Source organism: Oncorhynchus masou, chromosome 28 (assembly GCF_036934945.1).
Source record: "Oncorhynchus masou masou isolate Uvic2021 chromosome 28, UVic_Omas_1.1, whole genome shotgun sequence".
Lineage (NCBI taxonomy): Eukaryota > Metazoa > Chordata > Actinopteri > Salmoniformes > Salmonidae > Oncorhynchus > Oncorhynchus masou.
In genome coordinates this window covers 12600307-12620306 of record NC_088239.1, presented here as the reverse complement: position 1 = coordinate 12620306, position 20000 = coordinate 12600307, and the positions used below count along the sequence as shown (strand labels likewise).

The following is a 20000-nucleotide window of genomic DNA, read 5'->3' as shown; positions in this document are numbered from 1 at the left end:
TTTTCCATAGCTTGGGGAATCCAAGCGGAAAGAGACAAGACTATCAGTGCTCTCAACTCACAATCGCATTACAAAACAGGTGTTAAATCAAGGTTGGCACATTTCCTATGCAGTACAGACACAGATAAACACATATATATCGGAAAGTGTGAGTAACAGGGAAAGAGGAAGAGATTGAAGGAGAGTGAGAGAGCGAACAGAAGGGGCGGCGAGACAAACAGTCAAAGACAGAGAGAGAGAGAGAGAGAGAGAGAGAGAAAGAGATACAGAGAGAGAGATACAGAGAAATAGAGAGAGAGTGAAAAGAGAGAGAGAGAGAGAGAGAGAGAGAGAGAGAGAGAGAGAGAAAGAAATAGAGAGAGATAGAGAAAGAGATACAGAGATAGAGAGAGAGAGCGAAATGGATAGAGAGAGAGAGATAGAGAAAGAGATACAGAGAGAGAGAGAGCAAAAGAGATCGAGAGAGAGAGAGAGAGAGAGAGAGAGAGAGAGAGAGAGAGAGAGAGAGAGAGAGAGAGAGAGAGAGGAGAGAGACAGAGAGAGAGCGAAAGAGATAAAGAGAGCGAGAGATGAAATGAGAAAACAAAAAGATAATTACTTGACACATTGGAAAGAATTAACAAGAAAACAGCAAACAAGAATGCTATTTGGCTGTAAACAGAGAGTACACAGCGGCAGAATATCTGACCACTGTGACTGACCCAAAATTAAAGAAAGCTTTGACTATGTACAGACTCAGTGAGCATAGCCTTGCAATTCAGAAAGGCCGCCGTAGGCAGACATGGCTCTCAAGAGAAGACAGGCTATGTGCTCACTGCCCACAAAATGAGGTGGAAACTGAGCTGCACTTCCTAACATCCTGCCCAATGTATGACCATATTACAGAGACATATTTCCCTCAGATTACACAGATCCACAAAGAATTTGAAAACAAATCTAATTTTGATAAACTCCCATATCTACTGGGTGAAATTCCACAGTGTGACATCACAGCAGCAAGATTTGTGAACTATTGCAACAAGAAAAGGGCAACCAGTGAAGAACAAACACCATTGTAAGTACAACCTATATTTATGTATATTTATTTTCCTTTTTGTGCACATCATTACAACTAGAGGTTGACCGATTACAATTTTTTCAACGCCGATACCAATACCAATTATTGGAGGACCAAAATAAGCCGATACTGATTAATCAGCCAATTGTTATATATATACTTGTAATTATGACAATTACAACAATACTGAATGAAAACTTTTATTTTAACTTAATATAATACATAAATACAATCTATTTAGTCTCAAATAAATAATGAAACATGTTCAATTTGGTTTAAATATTGCAAAAACACAGTGTTGGAGGAGAAAGTAAAAGTGCAATATGTGCCATGTAAGAAAGCTAACGTTTAACGTTTAAGTTCCTTACTCAGAACATGAGAACATATGAAAGCTGGTGGTTCAATGTTCCCAGTTCTTCAATATTCCCAGTTAAGAAGTTTTAGGTTGTAGTTATTATAGGAATTATGACGCGTCGACTATTTCTCTCGATACCATTTGTATTTCATATACCTTTGACTATTAGATGTTCTGATAGGTACTTTAGTATTACCAGCCTAATCTCGGGAGTTGATAGGCTTGAAGTCATAAACATCACTGTCCTTCAAGCATTGCTAAGAGCTGCTGGCAAACGCAGTAAAGTGCTGTTTGAATGAATGCTTACGAGCCTGCTACTGCCTACCACCACTCAGTCAGACTGCTCTATCAAACATCAAATCATGGACAAATCATAGATATAATAAACACACAGGCATATGAGCCTTAGGTCATTAATATGGTCAAATCCAGAAACCTTAATTTTGAAAACAAAACGTTTATTATTTCAGTGAAATACAGAAGCGTTCCGTATTTTATCGAACGGTTGGCAACCCTAAGTCTCAATATTGCTGTTACATTGCACAACCTTCAATGTTATGTCATAATTATGTAAAATTCTGGCAAATCAGTTCACAGTTCACAACGAGCCAGGCGGCCCAAACTGCTGTATATACCCTGACTCTGCTTGCACTGAACGCAATAGAAGTGACACAATTTACCTAGTTAATATTGCCTGCTAACATGCATTTATTTTAACTAAATATGCAGGTTTAAAAATATATATACTTCTGTGTAGTGTATTGATTTTAAGAAAGGTATTGATGTTTATGGTTAGGTACATTTATGCAAAGATTGGGCTTCTTTTGGCAATGCGCTTTTGTTAAATCATCACCTGTTTAGCGAAGTTGATGTCGGCTATGATTCGATGATAAATTAACGGGCACCGCATTGATTATATGCAACGCAGGACAAGCTAGTTAAACCATGTGTAGTTAACTAGTGATTATGTGAAGTTTAATGCTAGCTAGCAACTTACCTTGGCTCCTTGCAGCCACAAGGTCCTTTTGACGCTGCACTCGCATAACAGGTGGTCAGCCTGCCGTAACAGGGGGTCAGCCTGCAGTAACAGGTGGTCAGCCTCCCGTAACAGGTGGTCAGCCTGCAGTAACAGGTGGTCAGCCTCCCGTAACAGGGGGTCAGCCTGCAGTAACAGGGGGTCAGCCTGCCGTAACAGGGGGTCAGCCTGGCGTAACAGGTGGTCAGCCTGCCGTAACAGGTGGTCAGCCTCCCGTAACAGGGGGTCAGCCTCCCGTAACAGGTGGTCAGCCTCCCGTAACAGGGGGTCAGCCTGCCGTAACAGGGGGTCAGCCTGCCGTAACAGGGGGTCAGCCTGGCGTAACAGGTGGTCAGCCTGCCGTAACAGGTGGTCAGCCTCCCGTAACAGGGGGTCAGCCTCCCGTAACAGGTGGTCAGCCTCCCGTAACAGGGGGTCAGCCTGCCGTAACAGGGGGTCAGCCTGCCGTAACAGGGGGTCAGCCTGCCGTAACAGGGGGTCAGCCTCCCGTAACAGGTGGTCAGCCTCCCGTAACAGGGGGTCAGCCTGCCGTAACAGGGGGTCAGCCTGCCGTAACAGGGGGTCAGCCTGGCGTAACAGGGGGTCAGCCTGCCGTAACAGGGGGTCAGCCTGCCGTAACAGGGGGTCAGCCTGGCGTAACAGGTGGTCAGCCTCCCGTAACAGGGGGTCAGCCTGCCGTAACAGGGGGTCAGCCTCCCGTAACAGGTGGTCAGCCTGCCGTAACAGGGGGTCAGACTGCCACGCCGTCTCCTCGTGGATTACAATGTAATCGGCCATAATCGGCGTCCAAAAAGGCTGATTACAGATTGTTATTAAAACTTAAAATCGGCCCCAATTAATCGGCCATGTCAATTAATCGGCCATGTCAATTAATCGGCCATGTCAATTAATCGGTCAACCTCTAATTGCAACACTGTAAAAAGACATAATATGACATTTGAAATGTCTTTATTGTTTTTGGAACTTTTGCGAGTGTAATGTTTACAGTGAATCTGTTTATGTGACCAGCAATATCAACAATCCAACATAACACAAATTTGAACAGACAAGAAATGTGAAGGATTGACACCAAACTCTCTCAGTCTTATATTATAAATACTACTGATGCATTCATTCTATCAATTTATTAGTCAAACACACCTCTCTTTATGGGGAGTTTATTTGATGTACAGTGCCTTGCGAAAGTATTCGGCCCCCTTGAACTTTGCGACCTTTTGCCACATTTCAGGCTTCAAACATAAAGATATAAAACTGTATTTTTTTGTGAAGAATCAACAACAAGTGGGACACAATCATGAAGTGGAACGACATTTATTGGATATTTCAAACTTTTTTAACAAATCAAAAACTGAAAAATTGGGCGTGCAAAATTAATCAGCCCCTTTACTTTCAGTGCAGCAAACTCTCTCCAGAAGTTCAGTGAGGATCTCTGAATGCTCCAATGTTGACCTAAATGACTAATGATGATAAATACAATCCACCTGTGTGTAATCAAGTCTCCGTATAAATGCACCTGCACTGTGATAGTCTCAGAGGTCCGTTAAAAGCGCAGAGAGCATCATGAAGAACAAGGAACACACCAGGCAGGTCCGAGATACTGTTGTGAAGAAGTTTAAAGCCGGATTTGGATACAAAAAGATTTCCCAAGCTTTAAACATCCCAAGGAGCACTGTGCAAGTGACAATATTGAAATGGAAGGAGTATCAGACCACTGCAAATCTACCAAGACCTGGCCGTCCCTCTAAACTTTCAGCTCATACAAGGAGAAGACTGATCAGAGATGCAGCCAAGAGGCCCATGATCACTCTGGATGAACTGCAGAGATCTACAGCTGAGGTGGGAGACTCTGTCCATAGGACAACAATCAGTCGTATATTGCACAGATCTGGCTTTTATGGAAGTGGCAAGAAGAAAGCCATTTCTTAAAGATATCCATAAAAAGTGTTGTTTAAAGTTTGCCACAAGCCACCTGGGAGACACACCAAACATGTGGAAGAAGGTGCTCTGGTCAGATGAAACCAAAATTGAACTTTTTGGCAACAATGCAAAACGTTATGTTTGGCGTAAAAGCAACACAGCTCATCACAATGAACACACCATCCCCACTGTCAAACATGGTGGTGGCAACATCATGGTTTGGGCCTGCTTTTCTTCAGCAGGGACAGGGAAGATGGTTAAAATTGATGGGAAGATGGATGGAGCCAAATACAGGACCATTCTGGAAGAAAACCTGATGGAGTCTGCAAAAGACCTGAGACTGGGACGGAGATTTGTCTTCCAACAATACAATGATCCAAAACATAAAGCAAAATCTACAATGGAATGGTTCAAAAATAAACATATCCAGGTGTTAGAATGGCCAAGTCAAAGTCCAGACCTGAATCCAATCGAGAATCTGTGGAAAGAACTGGAAACTGCTGTTCACAAATGCTCTCCATCCAACCTCACTGAGCTCGAGCTGTTTTGCAAGGAGGAATGGGAAAAAATGTCAGTCTCTCGATGTGCAAAACTGATAGAGACATACCCCAAGCGACTTACAGCTGTAATCGCAGCAAAAGGTGGCGCTACAAAGTATTAACTTAAGGGGGCTGAATAATTTTGCACGCCCAATTTTTCAGTTTTTGATTTGTTAAAAAAAGTTTGAAATATCCAATAAATGTCGTTCCACTTCATAATTGTGTCCCACTTGTTGTTGATTCTTCACAAAAAAAATACAGTTTTATGTCTTTATGTTTGAAGCTTCAACATCAGAGAGGGAGTTAATTTAATGTAACAGCTTCAGTTTCAGAAAGGGAGTTAATTTAATGTAACAAAGCTTCAACATCAGAGAGGGAGTTAATTTAATGTAACACTGCTTCAACATCAGAGAGGGAGTTAATTTAATGTAACAAAGCTTCAACATCAGAGAGGGGGTTAATTTAATGTAACACTGCTTCAACATCAGAGAGGGAGTTAATTTAATGTAACACTGCTTCAGCTTCAGAGAGGGAGTTAATTTAATGTAACAAAGCTTCAACATCAGAGAGGGAGTTAATTTAATGTAACACTGCTTCAACATCAGAGAGGGAGTTAATTTAATGTAACACTGCTTCAACATCAGAGAGGGAGTTAATTTAATGTAACACTGCTTCAACATCAGAGAGGGAGTTAATTTAATGTAACACTGCTTCAACATCAGAGAGGGAGTTAATTTAATGTAACACTGCTTCAACATCAGAGAGGGAGTTAATTTAATGTAACACTGCTTCAGCATCACAGAGATAAATTGATTGGAGAAAGATGTAATATTTATATGACTGAAGAAATGTGAACCACCTGCAAACAGAAATGCAAATATTACTTCATCTGAAGATATATTTCAATATGATATTTCAAATACAGGTGTTGTTGTCTCTAGTGACTATCAGCTCTCTGACCACATTACCCATCAAATATCAAACGTTTAGTTAGCCTCTTGTGTGTGTGTGCGTGTGTGTGTGTGTGTGGCTGTGTGTGTGTGTGTGTGGCTGTGTGTGTGTGTGTGTGTGTATGTGTGTGTGTGTGTGTGCGTGCGTGTGTATGTGTGTGCGCAAGTGTGTCACACCTGTCTATGATGGCACACATGTCCAAGCTGACGTTCTCAAACACTCCCACAATGCCTTTCTCCACGGCATGCATATCCGCCAGCTGATCATCCAACAGAATTGCCTGCATGCAGCCCTGGAACGACTTCTGGGTGGGAGGGGCTAAGGTAGGCAGGAAGTACCCTGAGAGAGGGAAAGAGAGAGAGAGAGGGATAGAGGGGATGGGGAGAGTGAGAGAGAGAGAGAGGTGCGGGGGGATAGAGAGACAGGGGTGAGGGTGTGGGGGAGAGAGAGGTAGGGGATGGGGAAAGTGAGTGAGAGAGAGAGAGAGAAGAGGGGAGAGTGTGAGAGGGAGAGAGAGAGAATAGGGGAGAGTGAGAGAGAAAGAGAGAGAAAAGGGATGGGGAGAGTGAGAGAGAGAGAATAGGGGAGAGTGAGAGAGAAAGAGAGAGAAAAGGGATGGGGAGAGTGAGAGAGAGAGAATAGGGGAGAGTGAGAGAGAAAGAGAGAATAGGGGGGGTGGGGAGAGTGAGAGAGAGAGAGAGAGAGAGAGAGAGAGAGAGAGAGAGAGAGAGAAGAGAGAATAGGGGGGTGGGGAGAGTGAGAGAGAGAGAGAGAGAGAGAGAGAGAGAAAGAGAGAATAGGGGGGTGGGGAGAGAGAGAGAAAGAAATGAGGGGATAGAGAGAGAGAGAGGGGGAGAAAGGGAGAAAGGGAGAAAGGGAGAGCTATAAAACACAGCGGCTCAATGACATCTCCATCATCAGAGTGTAATAGTCTGTCAGACACAGCAGGATGTCCATCAACCTCAAGGCCATCGCCTCTACAGCCTTAGTTTTGAGGCCAACCTGTCTTTTGTGTGTGTGTGTGTGTGTGTGTGTGTGTGTGTGTGTGTGTGTGCCTGAATGTGTTTCAGTGCTGATTTTGCGTTTGGGATTTCTTCCAAAAGTTTCTCAAGTCACCGCCACCATCTGTCTCAACTGTCTCCACACCTGCCCACTATCCACCAGAATGAGAGAGAGAGAGGGGGAGACAGAGAGAGAATATATAAAGAGAATGTTCGAAAGGAAGAAAGAGAGAGAGAGAGAGACAGAGAGAGAGAGAGAGAGGTATTATCTACCTTACTTGCTTTGTAACATGTTAACACATGTTACCCATGCCAATAAAGCCCCTTGAATTGAATTGAATTGAGAGAGAGAGAGAGAGAGAGAGAGAGAGAGAGAGAGAGAGAGAGAGAGAGAGAGAGAGAGAGAGAGAGAGAGAGAGAACTGCAAAAGATCCCCACCGTCAACAAAAACGGAAGGGATCTGTTGCAGCTCTGTAGAAGCCTGGGTCTGTACTTTGTCAATTGTAGGTTACGGGGGGACTTCACCTACTGCTCACCTCTTGGCCAGAGCACAGTAGACTATATGATTACAGACATTGAGCTTTCCTCTCTCAGCTCATTCACTGTCAAGCCACTAACACCTCTGTCTGATCACAGCCAAATTACGTTGATCCTCAAAAGAACAGACATGGAAACAACCACACATTCACAGCCCAGTAAGCTGTACAACATCAGACATTCATACAGATGGGCCCAAAACAGTACAGAAGAATACCAGAAAGCAACTTGTAACTAAAATATCCAAACACTCTTAGATAACTGTCTGGATACCACATTCACTCACAGTGAAGAAGGCATCAATCTGGCAGTAAAAACATCAACTACATATTCAGGCAAACAGCAAAAGAAGCACAATTGAAATTGATAAAAAACAAAACAAAAAAGACCATGGGTGACAACTGGTTTGATGCAGACTGTAAAATTATAAGCGAAAACTTACAACACTATCCAACCAAAAGCAAAGAGACCCAAATAACAGTGAACTACGCTTTCATTACTGTGAGACTTTAAAACTCTATAAAACGTACACTCAGAACCAAAAAAGCACAGTACAGTAGCAAGCTGCTGACACTAATTGAAGAGTCCATAAACACACACAACTTCTGGCAAAACTGGAAAAAACTAAAAAAATTGAAACGAGAGGAATTAGTGATACAAAATGGTGACATATGGACAACTCATTTTAAAACACTCTACAACACCGCTCAAATTCACACAAACAGAGAACAACACCAAATTCATGAGAAGTTGAATGGATTAGAAAAAGCTATAAAGGACAATCAAAATCCACTGGACTCCCCAACTACTGACCAGGAGCTCTATAAGAAACTAAACTATTACTGACCAGGAGCTCTATAAGAAACTAAACTATTACTGACCAGGAGCTCTATAAGAAACTAAACTATTACTGACCAGGAGCTCTATAAGAAACTAAACTATTACTGACCAGGAGCTCTATAAGAAACTAAACTATTACTGACCAGGAGCTCTATAAGAAACTAAACTATTACTGACCATAATATATAATATATCCCATTTAGCAGACGCTTTTGTCCTAAAGCGACTTACAAGTCTATAAGACACTAAACTATTACTGGGGCCACTACTTTTACATATGGGTGGTCCCAGCGAGGACTAAATATTACTGAACCCACGACGCTTGGCGTTGCTATTAGACCGCCATGCTCTACCGACTGAGCCACACAGGACCAGGAGCTCTATAAGAAACTAAACTATTACTGACCAGGAGCTCTATAAGACACTAAACTATTACTGACCAGGAGCTCTATAAGAAACTAAACTATTACTGACCAGGAGCTCTATAAGAAACTAAACTATTACTGACCAGGAGCTCTATAAGACACTAAACTATTACTGACCAGGAGCTCTATAAGAAACTAAACTATTACTGACCAGGAGCTCTATAAGAAACTAAACTATTACTGACCAGGAGCTCTATAAGAAACTAAACTATTACTGACCAGGAGCTCTATAAGAAACTAAACTATTACTGACCAGGAGCTCTATAAGAAACTAAACTATTACTGACCAGGAGCTCTATAAGAAACTAAACTATTACTGACCAGGAGCTCTATAAGAAACGTCAGGCACCTGAGCCCTGCACTCTTCAATATTTACATCAACAAATTGGCCACTATTCTAGAAAAATCCTCTGCCCCTGGTGTTAGTTACATTATTATTTATTCCCTATTTAACCCTCTGGTTCCCACATGGTTTTATGCATATTTGTTCTGTGTTTAGTAGTCGTTTCTATTTTGTGAGCTGGATTGTTTTCTCTGTGTGGAATTTATTTTGTTGTCGTCTTAAGTAAAAGTCTGTTATTACTCATCCTCTGTGTCCTGCGCCTGACTCCGTCCCACCTACTGCACATCGACCCTTTACAGAAAAACGCACCTAAAATATGGAGTCAGCAGGTGCACCCAGTCCTCCGTTACCTGTGGAGGAGCGCGCCCAGTAGCATGCGACGATGCTACAAAATCTTGGCACAGCCATGGATCGCGTGCTGCACACCATGGAGCGATGGGAGAGAGGGGTTTTTCCCACACCCCCATCAACTTCACCCCAACCCACAACGCTGTCCACCCCTCCGTCACCTGGACCCGATGGGACTCAGCTCTCGCTCCCGAGGGCATATGATAGCACGGCTGCCGGGTGCCAGGGGTTCCTGCTCCAGTTGGAGCTGTACCTGGCGACCGTCCACCCGGCTCCCTCGGGACACGAGAGCGTGTCCGCCCTCATGTCCTGTTTGTTGGGGCACTTGAATGGGCAACGCCGTATGGGGGAGAGAAGGCACAGCGTTGGTCCACTATGAGGATTTCAGCCGCCTCTTTGATCATCCACCCGAGGGGAATGTTTGTTCCATCTGAGACGGGGGATGAGAAGCGCACAGGACTTGGCACTGAACTTCAGGACCCTGGCAGCCAGCGTGGGATGGAATTAAAGGGCCCTGATCTACCGGTGCAGTCTACGTGAGGACGATCATCGGGAGCTGGCATGCAGGGACCACACCCTTACCCTCGACCAGCTGGTGGATATATCCATCCGGCTGGATAACCTGTTGGCCACTCGCGGACGTCCGGATCGGATCCTACACCTATGGAGCTCGGAGGTGCTGCTCTGAGGGTGACCAGAGGGAGGGCATTTCCTGCACCACATGTGGCCGCAGAGGGCACACTGCTGGTTGGTGCTGGGGAGGTTCCCCAGGGAGTAGAAGCAGCAGGCAGGGCACTGGTGGATCATCCCAGATGAGGAGGCACCTGTGTGCGTATAGAATGTCCTGAGTTTTCCCCGCATTCCCTGCAAAAGGCTCTAGTAGATTCAGGCGCAGCTGGGAAATTTATTGACCGTTCATTTGCACTTTGATTAGGGATCCCTATTGTTCCTGTTGATGTGCCCTTCCCTGTACATGCCTTAGATAGTTGTCCTTTAGGGTCGGGGCTGATTAGGGAGGTCACAGCTCCACTCCAGCGCAGGAGGGTCATGAGGAGAGAATTAGTCTCTTCCTGATTGATTGTCCTGCCTTTCCCGTGGTGTTGGGCCTTCCCTGGTTGGCCTATCATGACCCCACTATTTCGTGGCGACAGAGGGCTCTCAAGGGATGGTCACATAAGTGCTCAGGGAGGTGTATAGGTGTTTCCATTGGTGCTACTACGGTGGAGATTCCAGACCAGGTCTCCATCGTGCACATCCCCTCTGAATATGCCGATTTGGCTCTCGCCTTCTGTAAGAAGAGGGCGACTCAACTACCACCCCATCGACGGGGGGATTGTGCGATAAATCTCCTGGTATGGCTATGGAAACATATGTCTCCTCAAGTTGATTTTTTTGTGAAGAAGAAGGACAGTGGTTTACGCCTGTGTATTGACTATGCAGGAATCAATCAGATCACTGTGTGGTACAGTTACCCGCTTCCTCTCATAGCCAGTGTGAGCGAGTCAATGCACAGGGAACGCTTCTTCACAAAATTGGATCTCAGGAGCGTTTACAACCTGGTGCGTATCCGGGAGGGGGACGAGTGGAAGACGGCATTTAGATCCTTGTCATGCCGTACTGGTTGATGAATGTTCCATCAGTCTTCCAATCCTTCGTGTTTGTTATGTGTTTAGCAGTTGCTACTATTTTGTGGGCTGGATTGTTTTCCTCTCTTGGGAGAGAGAGAGAGAGAGAGAGAGAGAGAGAGAGAGAGAGAGAGAGAGAGAATATATAAAGAGAACGTTAGAAAGGAAGAAAGAGAGAGAGAGAGAGAATATATAAAGAGAACATTAGAAAGGAAGAGAGAGAGAGAGAGAGAGAGAGAGAGAGAGAGAGAGAGAGAGAGAGGGAGAATATATAAAGTGAACGTTAGACAGGAAGAAAGAGAGAGAGTGAGAGAGAGAGAGAGAGAGAGAATATATAAAGAGAACGTTAGAAAGGAAGAAAGAGAGAGAGCGAGAGAGAGAGAATATATAAAGAGAACATTAGAAAGGAAGAAAGAGAGAGAGAATATATAAAGAGAACATTATAAAGGAAGAAAGAGGGAGAGAGAGGGAGAGAGAGAATATATAAACAGAACGTTAGAAAGGAAGAAAGAGAGAGAGGGAGAAAGAGAGAGGGAGAGAGAGAATATATAAACAGAACGTTAGAAAGGAAGAAAGAGAGAGAGGGAGAGAGAGAGAGGGGAGAGAGAGAGAGAATATATAAAGAGGACATTAGAAAGGAAGAAACAGAGAGGGAGAGAGAGAGAGAGAGAGAGAGAGAGAGAGAGAGAGAGAGAGAGTATATAAAGAGGACATTAGAAAGGAAGAAACAGAGAGGGAGAGAGAGAGAGAGAGAGAGAGAGAGAGGGAGAGAGATAATATATAAAGAGGACATTATAAAGGAAGAAACAGAGAGGAGAGAGAGAGAGAGGGGGAGAGAGATGGGGAGAGAGAGAGATAATATATAAAGAGGATGTTAGAAAGGAAGAAAGAGAAAGAGAGAGAGAAAAAATATATAAAGAGAACGTTAGAAAGGAAGAAAGAGAGAGAGTCTTTACTATCATTAAATTGAAGACTTAGCTTTTCTCTGTAATTAGTATTTCACGATCAAACTGATTAATCATGTAACTGTAATTAACTTGGAAGTCGGGGCACCAAGGAAAATATTCAGATTACAAAGTTATAATTTCCTAATATAACCTTTCAGATATTTTATATCTGATCAATTAGTCTTTGAATTAATTAATTATTTACTTTACCTCACGTTAGTCTCATTCCAAACGTCATAATTTTTATTTTATTTTTAATTTTACCTTTATTTTACTAGGCAAGTCAGTTAAGAACAAATTCTTATTTTCAATGACGGCCTAGGAACAGTGGGTTAACTGCCTGTTCAGGGGCGGAATGACAGATTTGTACCTTGTCAGCTCGGGGGTTTGAACTTGCAACCTTTCGGTTCAATTGTTGGTTATCTGCACAAACCCAGTCTTTACTATGAGTCATCCATACATCAATTGTCTTCAATCATTTATTTATTAACTAACTAAACAATCACAGAAGTGCACACACAAACAAACAAAGTAAATATGGTTACAAGAAATGATAGGGAAATGTGCCCTAGTGGGCTAAACTGGCATGGCGGCTTGTTAGACAAAAGGGAAGTGGGGGTCGACTGAGATGAGACACTACAAAGTTGATAATTATAACAATTGAAATGCTAATCCTTTGCACATGAACTCTCACTCATTCGGGAACAATTGCAATCAATATATATATTCACGCTCAGTGTGTCGTCGGGATCTTTGTTGAAAAGTTTGTTTCTGTTGGAGATTTTTCATCCTCTCGCTCTCTCTCTCTGTCGTGGTTAGAGTGAACTGTTCAGAGCGACATTCATTCATGTTGTTGTAGAATGGATGTTTCGGCAGTTGTCGTTCTTCGCGTTCAATGACACTGAATTCCAAGCTGCAGACTAGTAATTAATATCAAAGACTTGTTCTTATTCTGTCGGTATCGATAGACTAAGAGTATAACCACGTGGTATGGTTAAAAGATTCAGCAATGGTCTGCAACCTTTGTCCTCCCGTGATTGAGAGGAACATGGTCTACTTGAGGAATTCTCAAGATTGGGTTTTTATTCGGAATTGCAGAAAAGTGGCTGTCCCAGGATGCCTGACCCTAACTGGGCTCATGGGCGGTCCCATGATTTAGTTCAATTCAAAAGGGAATTGGAGTTTCCTTCATTAAACAGTCCAAAATCATATTACACAATTTTACAAACAGTATCATCCTCACTCATTCATCTTATACAACAATTAGATGTAAACCTAATATCTGAGGCTATTATATAAACAGCGTTATGGTAATGTGGCTGCACCGTCTCCCATTAGCTTCCCCAAGTTGTAACAAACGGACCAGTTCGTAGCTGGATTCTTCACCGATCTTTTATACTTTCTCCGGAATGTAAACGTTGTTCGAACCTCAAGTTCTGTGAGGTGGAAGAAATTCCTTTGTTCGCTATGAAACTTCACTCTATCTCTATACTGTTTGGCCATGTGGCAGGGTCTTCCCTAGGAATTTACGACCTCACTCTGACCACAGCAGCCTAGTTGAAGGAGGCAAGGGGGAGGCAGGGAGAAGGGGATTGGGCTTGCTGTACCCAAAGAGGGCAACGTCATGACACAGCATAGTATGGCCCTGTGAGAGTCAATAGTCAGATTAAAACCTGTTGTGACTAGGGGGCAGTATTTTCATTTTTGGAAAAATAACGTTCCCATAGTAAACGGGATATTTTGTCAGGACAAGATGCTAGAATATGCATATAATTGACAGCTTAGGATAGAAAACAGTCTAAAGTTTCCAAAACTGTAAAAATATTGTCTGTGAGTATAACAGAACTGATATTGCAGGCGAAAGCCTGAGAAAATTCCAATCCGGAAGAGCCTCATGTTTTGAAAGCTCTTGCGTTCCAATGCGTCCCTATTGAGCAGTGAATGGGCTATCAACCAGATTACTTTTTCTACATATTCCCCAAGGTGTCTACAGCATTGTGACGTAGTTTTACGCATTTATGTTGAAGAATACCCGTAAGTGGCTACATTATGTAAGTGGTCACCTGATGCTCCCAGAATGATTCTCATGTAAAATAGAGAGGTAGCCATTTTTCCAATCGGTCCTACTGAAAAACCAATTGTCCCGGTGGAAATATTATCGAATAGATATTTGAAAAACACCTTGAGGATTGATTATAAACAACGTTTGCCATGTTTCTGTCGATATTATGGAGCTAATTTTGAATATTTTTCGGCGTTTTCGTGACTGCAATTTCTGGTCGATTTCTCAGCCAAACGTGAAGAACAAACGGAGCTATTTCGTCTACAAAAATAATAGTTTTGGAAAAAAGGAACATTGGCTATCTAACTGGGAGTCTCATGAGTGAAAACACCCGAAGCTCATCAAAGGTAAACAATTTAAATTGATTGCTTTTCTGATTTCCGTGACCAAGTTACCTGCAGCTAGCTGGACAAAATGCTATGCTAGGCTATCGATAAACTTACACAAATGCTTGTCTATCTTTGGCTGTAAAGCATATTTTGAAAATCTGAGATGACAGGATGATTGACAAAAGGCCAAGCTGTGTCTCAGTATATTTCACTTGTGATTTTCATGAATAGGAATATTTTCTAGTAATATTTATGTCCGTTGCGTTATGCTAATTAGTGTCAGTCGATGATTACGCTCCCGGGTTCCGGGATGTGGAGTATCAAGAGGTTTTAATGTCAACCTCTCTGTCTCATGTTTACTGTATGAGCAGACAGCCAGACAGCCAGGCAGCCAGTCAGCCAGCCAGCCAGAGGAGAGGATGTGATGTGTACATATAGAGTTAGTTATTTTTCTCTCCATCAATATCCCCCTGCCTGACTGGCTGAAAAGTTTACTGCATAGTTCAATATGTCATGTTTTGCATCATAGCCAGTTCACGGTCTGGCTCAAAGCACATGATGAAGTGTCTGTTCAATAGTTGACAATAATTGATCTTTATTTTCTAAGGACAGTAAATCAATGCAGAACATTATGCATATCTTCTGATGGAGTGGTCTTGTGTGCAGATGTACAAACACACACACACACACACACACACGCACGCACGCGCACACACACACACACACACACACACACACACACACACACACACACACACACACACACACACACACACACACACACACACACACACACACACAAACACACACACACACACACACACACTCCCTTCCTCACCTCCCAGATGGTATGTTCCACCGGTCCTGATGATGATAGGCGTTGTGGTTCGGACCGCTGACGCTTCGTCTCCATCAATCGTCAACATGACAGAGTTCTCCTTAGCGACTAGATGCACCGCGTGCCACTGGCCGTCATTAAGGCCTGAACCTGAGGACAAAAGGAAGGAAGACACACACACACACACACGCCTGGTTAGAGTGGCTAATTAGTAGAGGACCCCTTTTAATATTGAGTTTCAGAAACCCATTGCATGCTGGGACCCAGTCAGCTCCAACAGAGCTCATAGGCCACTGCTAGGCACACACACACACACACACACACACACACACACACACACACACACACACACACACACACACACACACACACACACACACACACACACACACACAGAAAAGCATGTAGGATCAATGTGTAATGGAACAGAGAGAGAGAGATGTTGTCTATCAAAAGATGGAAGTCAGAGGTTATGTGTCCTCGTTAACTTGCAGTAGTGTGTTTCTAGCGTTTAGTTTGGAAGTATCTCAAGGCAGACGGGGGTATATTTTCTTGGAAAAAACATATTTTCACACTTTACTGCACAATCTTGTAATTAGCGATCATCAGTGTCTCCTCCTTGACAACAGCATCAAAACAATGAGCGGCGTAACCACGACAACGACCTTGCTGTACCCATCTGATTGTTGCTAATTAGTCATTAGCTGGTAGAGGCAATCATCATCGCTAACGAGATGGCAGGATAAGATATTTACACAGACGTGTTTGATGGGTGGGTGTTTAGGTGTGTTTGTGTCTGTGTTTGTGTGTGTGTGTGTGGTTAAGTGTGTGTGTGTGGATATGTGTGTGTGTGGTTAAGTGTATGTGTGTGTGTGTCTGTGTGTGTGTGTGTGTGTGTGTGTGTGTGTGTGTGTGTGTGTGTGTGTGTGTGTGTGGATCAGTATGTGTGTGTTGTTGGGTTCTAGATTGAAATACTTGCTATACTAGAAGTTAATGGTTACATGTGTGAGGAATGTATATGGTGGGGTCAATGGAGGGTGGATACGAAGTGTGGATCTGGAAAAGTTACTTAGTAAGGGAGTAGGCAATCACTTGGTTGTGGTCACTGATAAGGTTGGATAGCTGTGGATTAGTGAGGAATGTCAGGTCAGGTTAGACGAAGGGAGAAGGAACAGCTTTCTTCCACGTCTCTTAACTTCCTGCCTAGCAACACTGATGTAGTGTTGAGAGGTGTGAACAGGAGACTCCGCCCACAGGAGGGTATAAATACCTGTGCTGGTGGAAACATGTATTTGTCTTTTCAGCTGTTTCTACCAGTGGATGAATAAACTTGGTTTGAGCTTTGACTAGTTGTCCGTGCGTTTTTCACTCTGTCAGAACTCTGTCACTCTGTCATTTGAACATCTTGGCCATATTCTGTTATAATCTCCACCCGGCACAGCCAGAAGAGGACTGGCCACCCCACATAGCCTGGTTCCTCTCTAGGTTTCTTCCTAGGTTTTGGCCTTTCTAGGGAGTTTTTCCTAGCCACCGTGCATCTACACCTGCATTGCTTGCTGTTTGGGGTTTTAGGCTGGGTTTCTGTACAGCACTTTGAGATATCAGCTGATGTACGAAGGGCTATATAAATACATTTGATTTGAGTCCCTGGTTCGAATCCAGGCTGTATCACATACGGCTGTGATTGGGAGTCACATAGGGCGGCGCACAATTCGCCCAGTGTCGTCCGAGTTTGGCCGGGGTAGGCCGTCATTGTAAATAAGAATTTATTCTTAACTGACTTGACTAGTTAAATAAAAAGTAAATGTGTGTGTGTGCAGTTCAGTGTGTTTTCCTGCCCCTCCTACCTGATGATATTGCTATCCTGGTGTTCTTCGTCTGCGTCACGTTGAAGTGAACTCCCATCTTCCCGTCGTCAAGGGCGATCTCAAGCGTTCCGTCATCAAGGTTACTGAAGAGGAGGAGTCCGTTGGCGTTCCAGGTGCGGAACTGGAATCTAAGTGATACTACATCCTGATTGGCTCTTCCTGGGAGCTGCAGGAAGCTGGTGGCGTTGAAGAAAACTGGGAAGGAGTGAGACTCCATGCAAGAGAATGACAGATTACGCTACGGAAAGAGAGAGAGAAAAAGAGAGAGAGAGAAAGGGAGGGAGATTCTTATCATTACTTGTGATTATCATTAGTTATCAAATAATCATTCATCAAATGAGTTGTTTGCTTTGACAAATTATCACATTTGACAAGGTAATTTGATAATATATTGTACAAAGAGAGAGACAGAGGCAGAAACATAGATAGATGGAGATTCAGAGAGAAACAGAGAGCTGGACAGTGACAGCTGTGTGTAACTTACAAAGCTGGAGGTGTCTAGCTTCTTGCGTCGTGCCAGATCAGTGATGTTGTCTCCGTTGTAGTTGATGCTCTCCATACAGCCTCGGAAGTTCTTCATCCCCCCTCCCATTGGCTTACCACTGTAGGGCATGCCACCAAAACTCAACTGCAGTAGAGAGAGAGGTGAGACAAAGAGAAATAGAGGGATTAAAGAACTAAGATAGAACAGCATAAAAATAATTTTCTCATCTGCTAAGATGTCTTGGTGCTCCCTAAATGTTACTGCATGTGTCATTGTTAAGTGTCTGTACTGTGATGCTTCACTACTCATATTAATGAATGAATTAAAGCCAAGAATGTATAAGGGAAGCCAGGCTTTAAACAGACACACCAAGGGCTAAGGAGATTGGCTGGGCAGTTCTGCACTGAGCAAAAGCAGTCACGCTGTCGGGAATAACTCAGTTAGTTAACATTCAACTACTGTACCTAGCAGCACATAATAAGCACGTGTATATGCATGCACTCACCTAGACATACACACACATATCAGTTATAAGTGGTATTAGTGTGCGGTACAATTTCATTGCATTAACATCCACCATTAATTCTATATTATAAGCAAGTTTTGTTTGAGCTGCTTTTGAAAGCGAAAGTCGAATTGAAAACAGTATTTTTAGAACTGCTAGAACTGATGGTTAGGTTCGCTGAACGAGCAAGTCTGTTTGTTTTGTTACCACGGCAACTACTGTTGCTATCTAGTTATGTCAGTGGACGCTGAACACATTTCTACTGGCAAATTAACACATTTCTAGTGGCAAATGTGTTGATTTATAGCCATGGTATGAAAGAGATCATCAACTCAGGGCTCTAGGCGTTCTCTGGAAAATAATGCAACTCTGTGGAAGGTCAGTTTGACTCCGCTAGCGCGTCTTGGGACACACCTTCTACATTGTTCATTATTTTCCACAGAACACACAGCCCCTCGTTGATTATCCCTTACATAGACTGCATTCTGAAACTATATAGATCGACGGTACAGTCTCATTCTAAAATTGACTACATAAAATAAATACTCAGCAATATACACACAATACCCCATACTGACAAACATAAAAACGAAAACGGGCTTTTTGAATTTTTTGCAATTAAAAAACAAATGATATACCTTATTCCATAAGTCCTCAGACCCTATGAGACTTGAAATTGAGCTCAGGTGACATCCGGTTTCCATTGATCATCCTTGAGATAATTCTACAACTTGATTGGAGTCCACTGATGGTACATTCAATTGATTGGACATGATTTGGAAAGACACTCACCCGTCTATATAAGGTCCCACAGTTGACAGTGTATGTCAGAGCAGAAACCAAGCCATGAGTTTTAAGGAATTGTCCGTAGAGCTCTGAGACAGTATTGTGTCGAGGCAAAGATCTGGGGAAGGGTACCAAAATATTTCTGCAGCATTGATGGTCCCCAAGATCACAGTGGCCTCATCCTTCCTGACCAACTGGTGAAACTGAGCAATTGGGGGAGAAGGGCCTTGGTCAGGGAGGTGACCAACAACATGATGGTCAGTCTGAGAGGTCTAGAGATGGGAGAACCTGTGTACAGATGGGAGAAATTTCCATCTCTGCAGCACTCCACTAATCAGGCCTTTATGGCCGAGTGGCCAGATGGAAGCCACTCCTCAGTAAAAGGCACATGACAGCCCGCTTGGAGTTTGCCAAAAGGCATCTAAAGGACTCTCAGACCATGAGAAACAAGTTTCTCAGGCTAGATGAAACCAAGATTGAACTTTTTGCCCTGAATGCCAAGCGTCACGTCTGGAGGAAACCTGGCACCATCCCTACGGGGAAACATGGTGGTGGCAGCATCATGCTGTGGGGATGTTTTTCAGCGGCAGGGACTGGGAGACTAGTCAGGATCGAGGGAAAAATGAACGGAGCAAACCAGAGAGAGATCCTTGATGAAAACCTGCCCCAGAGTGCTCAGGACCTCAGACCGGGGCGAAGGTTCACCTTCCAACATGCCAACGACCCTAAGCACACAGCCAAGACAACGCAGGAGTGGCATTGAGACAAGTCTCTGAATGTCCTTGAGTGGACCAGCCAGAGCCTGGACTTGAACCCGATCGAACATCTCTGGAGAGACCTGAAAATAGCTGAGCCCCAACACTCCTCATCCAACCTGCCAGAGCTTGAGAGGATCTGCAGAGAAGAATGGGAGAAACTCCCCAAAAACTCAACAAATACAGGTGTGCCAAGCTTGTAGCGTCATACCCAAGAAGACTCAAGGCTGTAATCGCTGCCAAAGGTGCTTCAACAAAATACTGAGTAAAGGGTCTGAATACTTATGTAAATGTGATATTTCAGTTTAATTTATTTTTATAAAAACAGTTTTGCGTTGTCATTATGGGCTATTGTGTGTAGATTGATGAGAGAAAACATTTAAAAAAATCAATTTTAGAATAAGGCTGTAACGTAATAAAATGTGGAAAAAGTGAAGGGGTCTGAATATTAC

At 43.3% G+C, this 20000-nt stretch overlaps 1 pseudogene; it reads right to left on the bottom strand.

Moving 5' to 3' along the window:
• LOC135516944 (contactin-associated protein-like 2) overlaps positions 1–20000 on the bottom strand; it is a 173485-nt pseudogene that overhangs the window by 115294 nt on the left and 38191 nt on the right.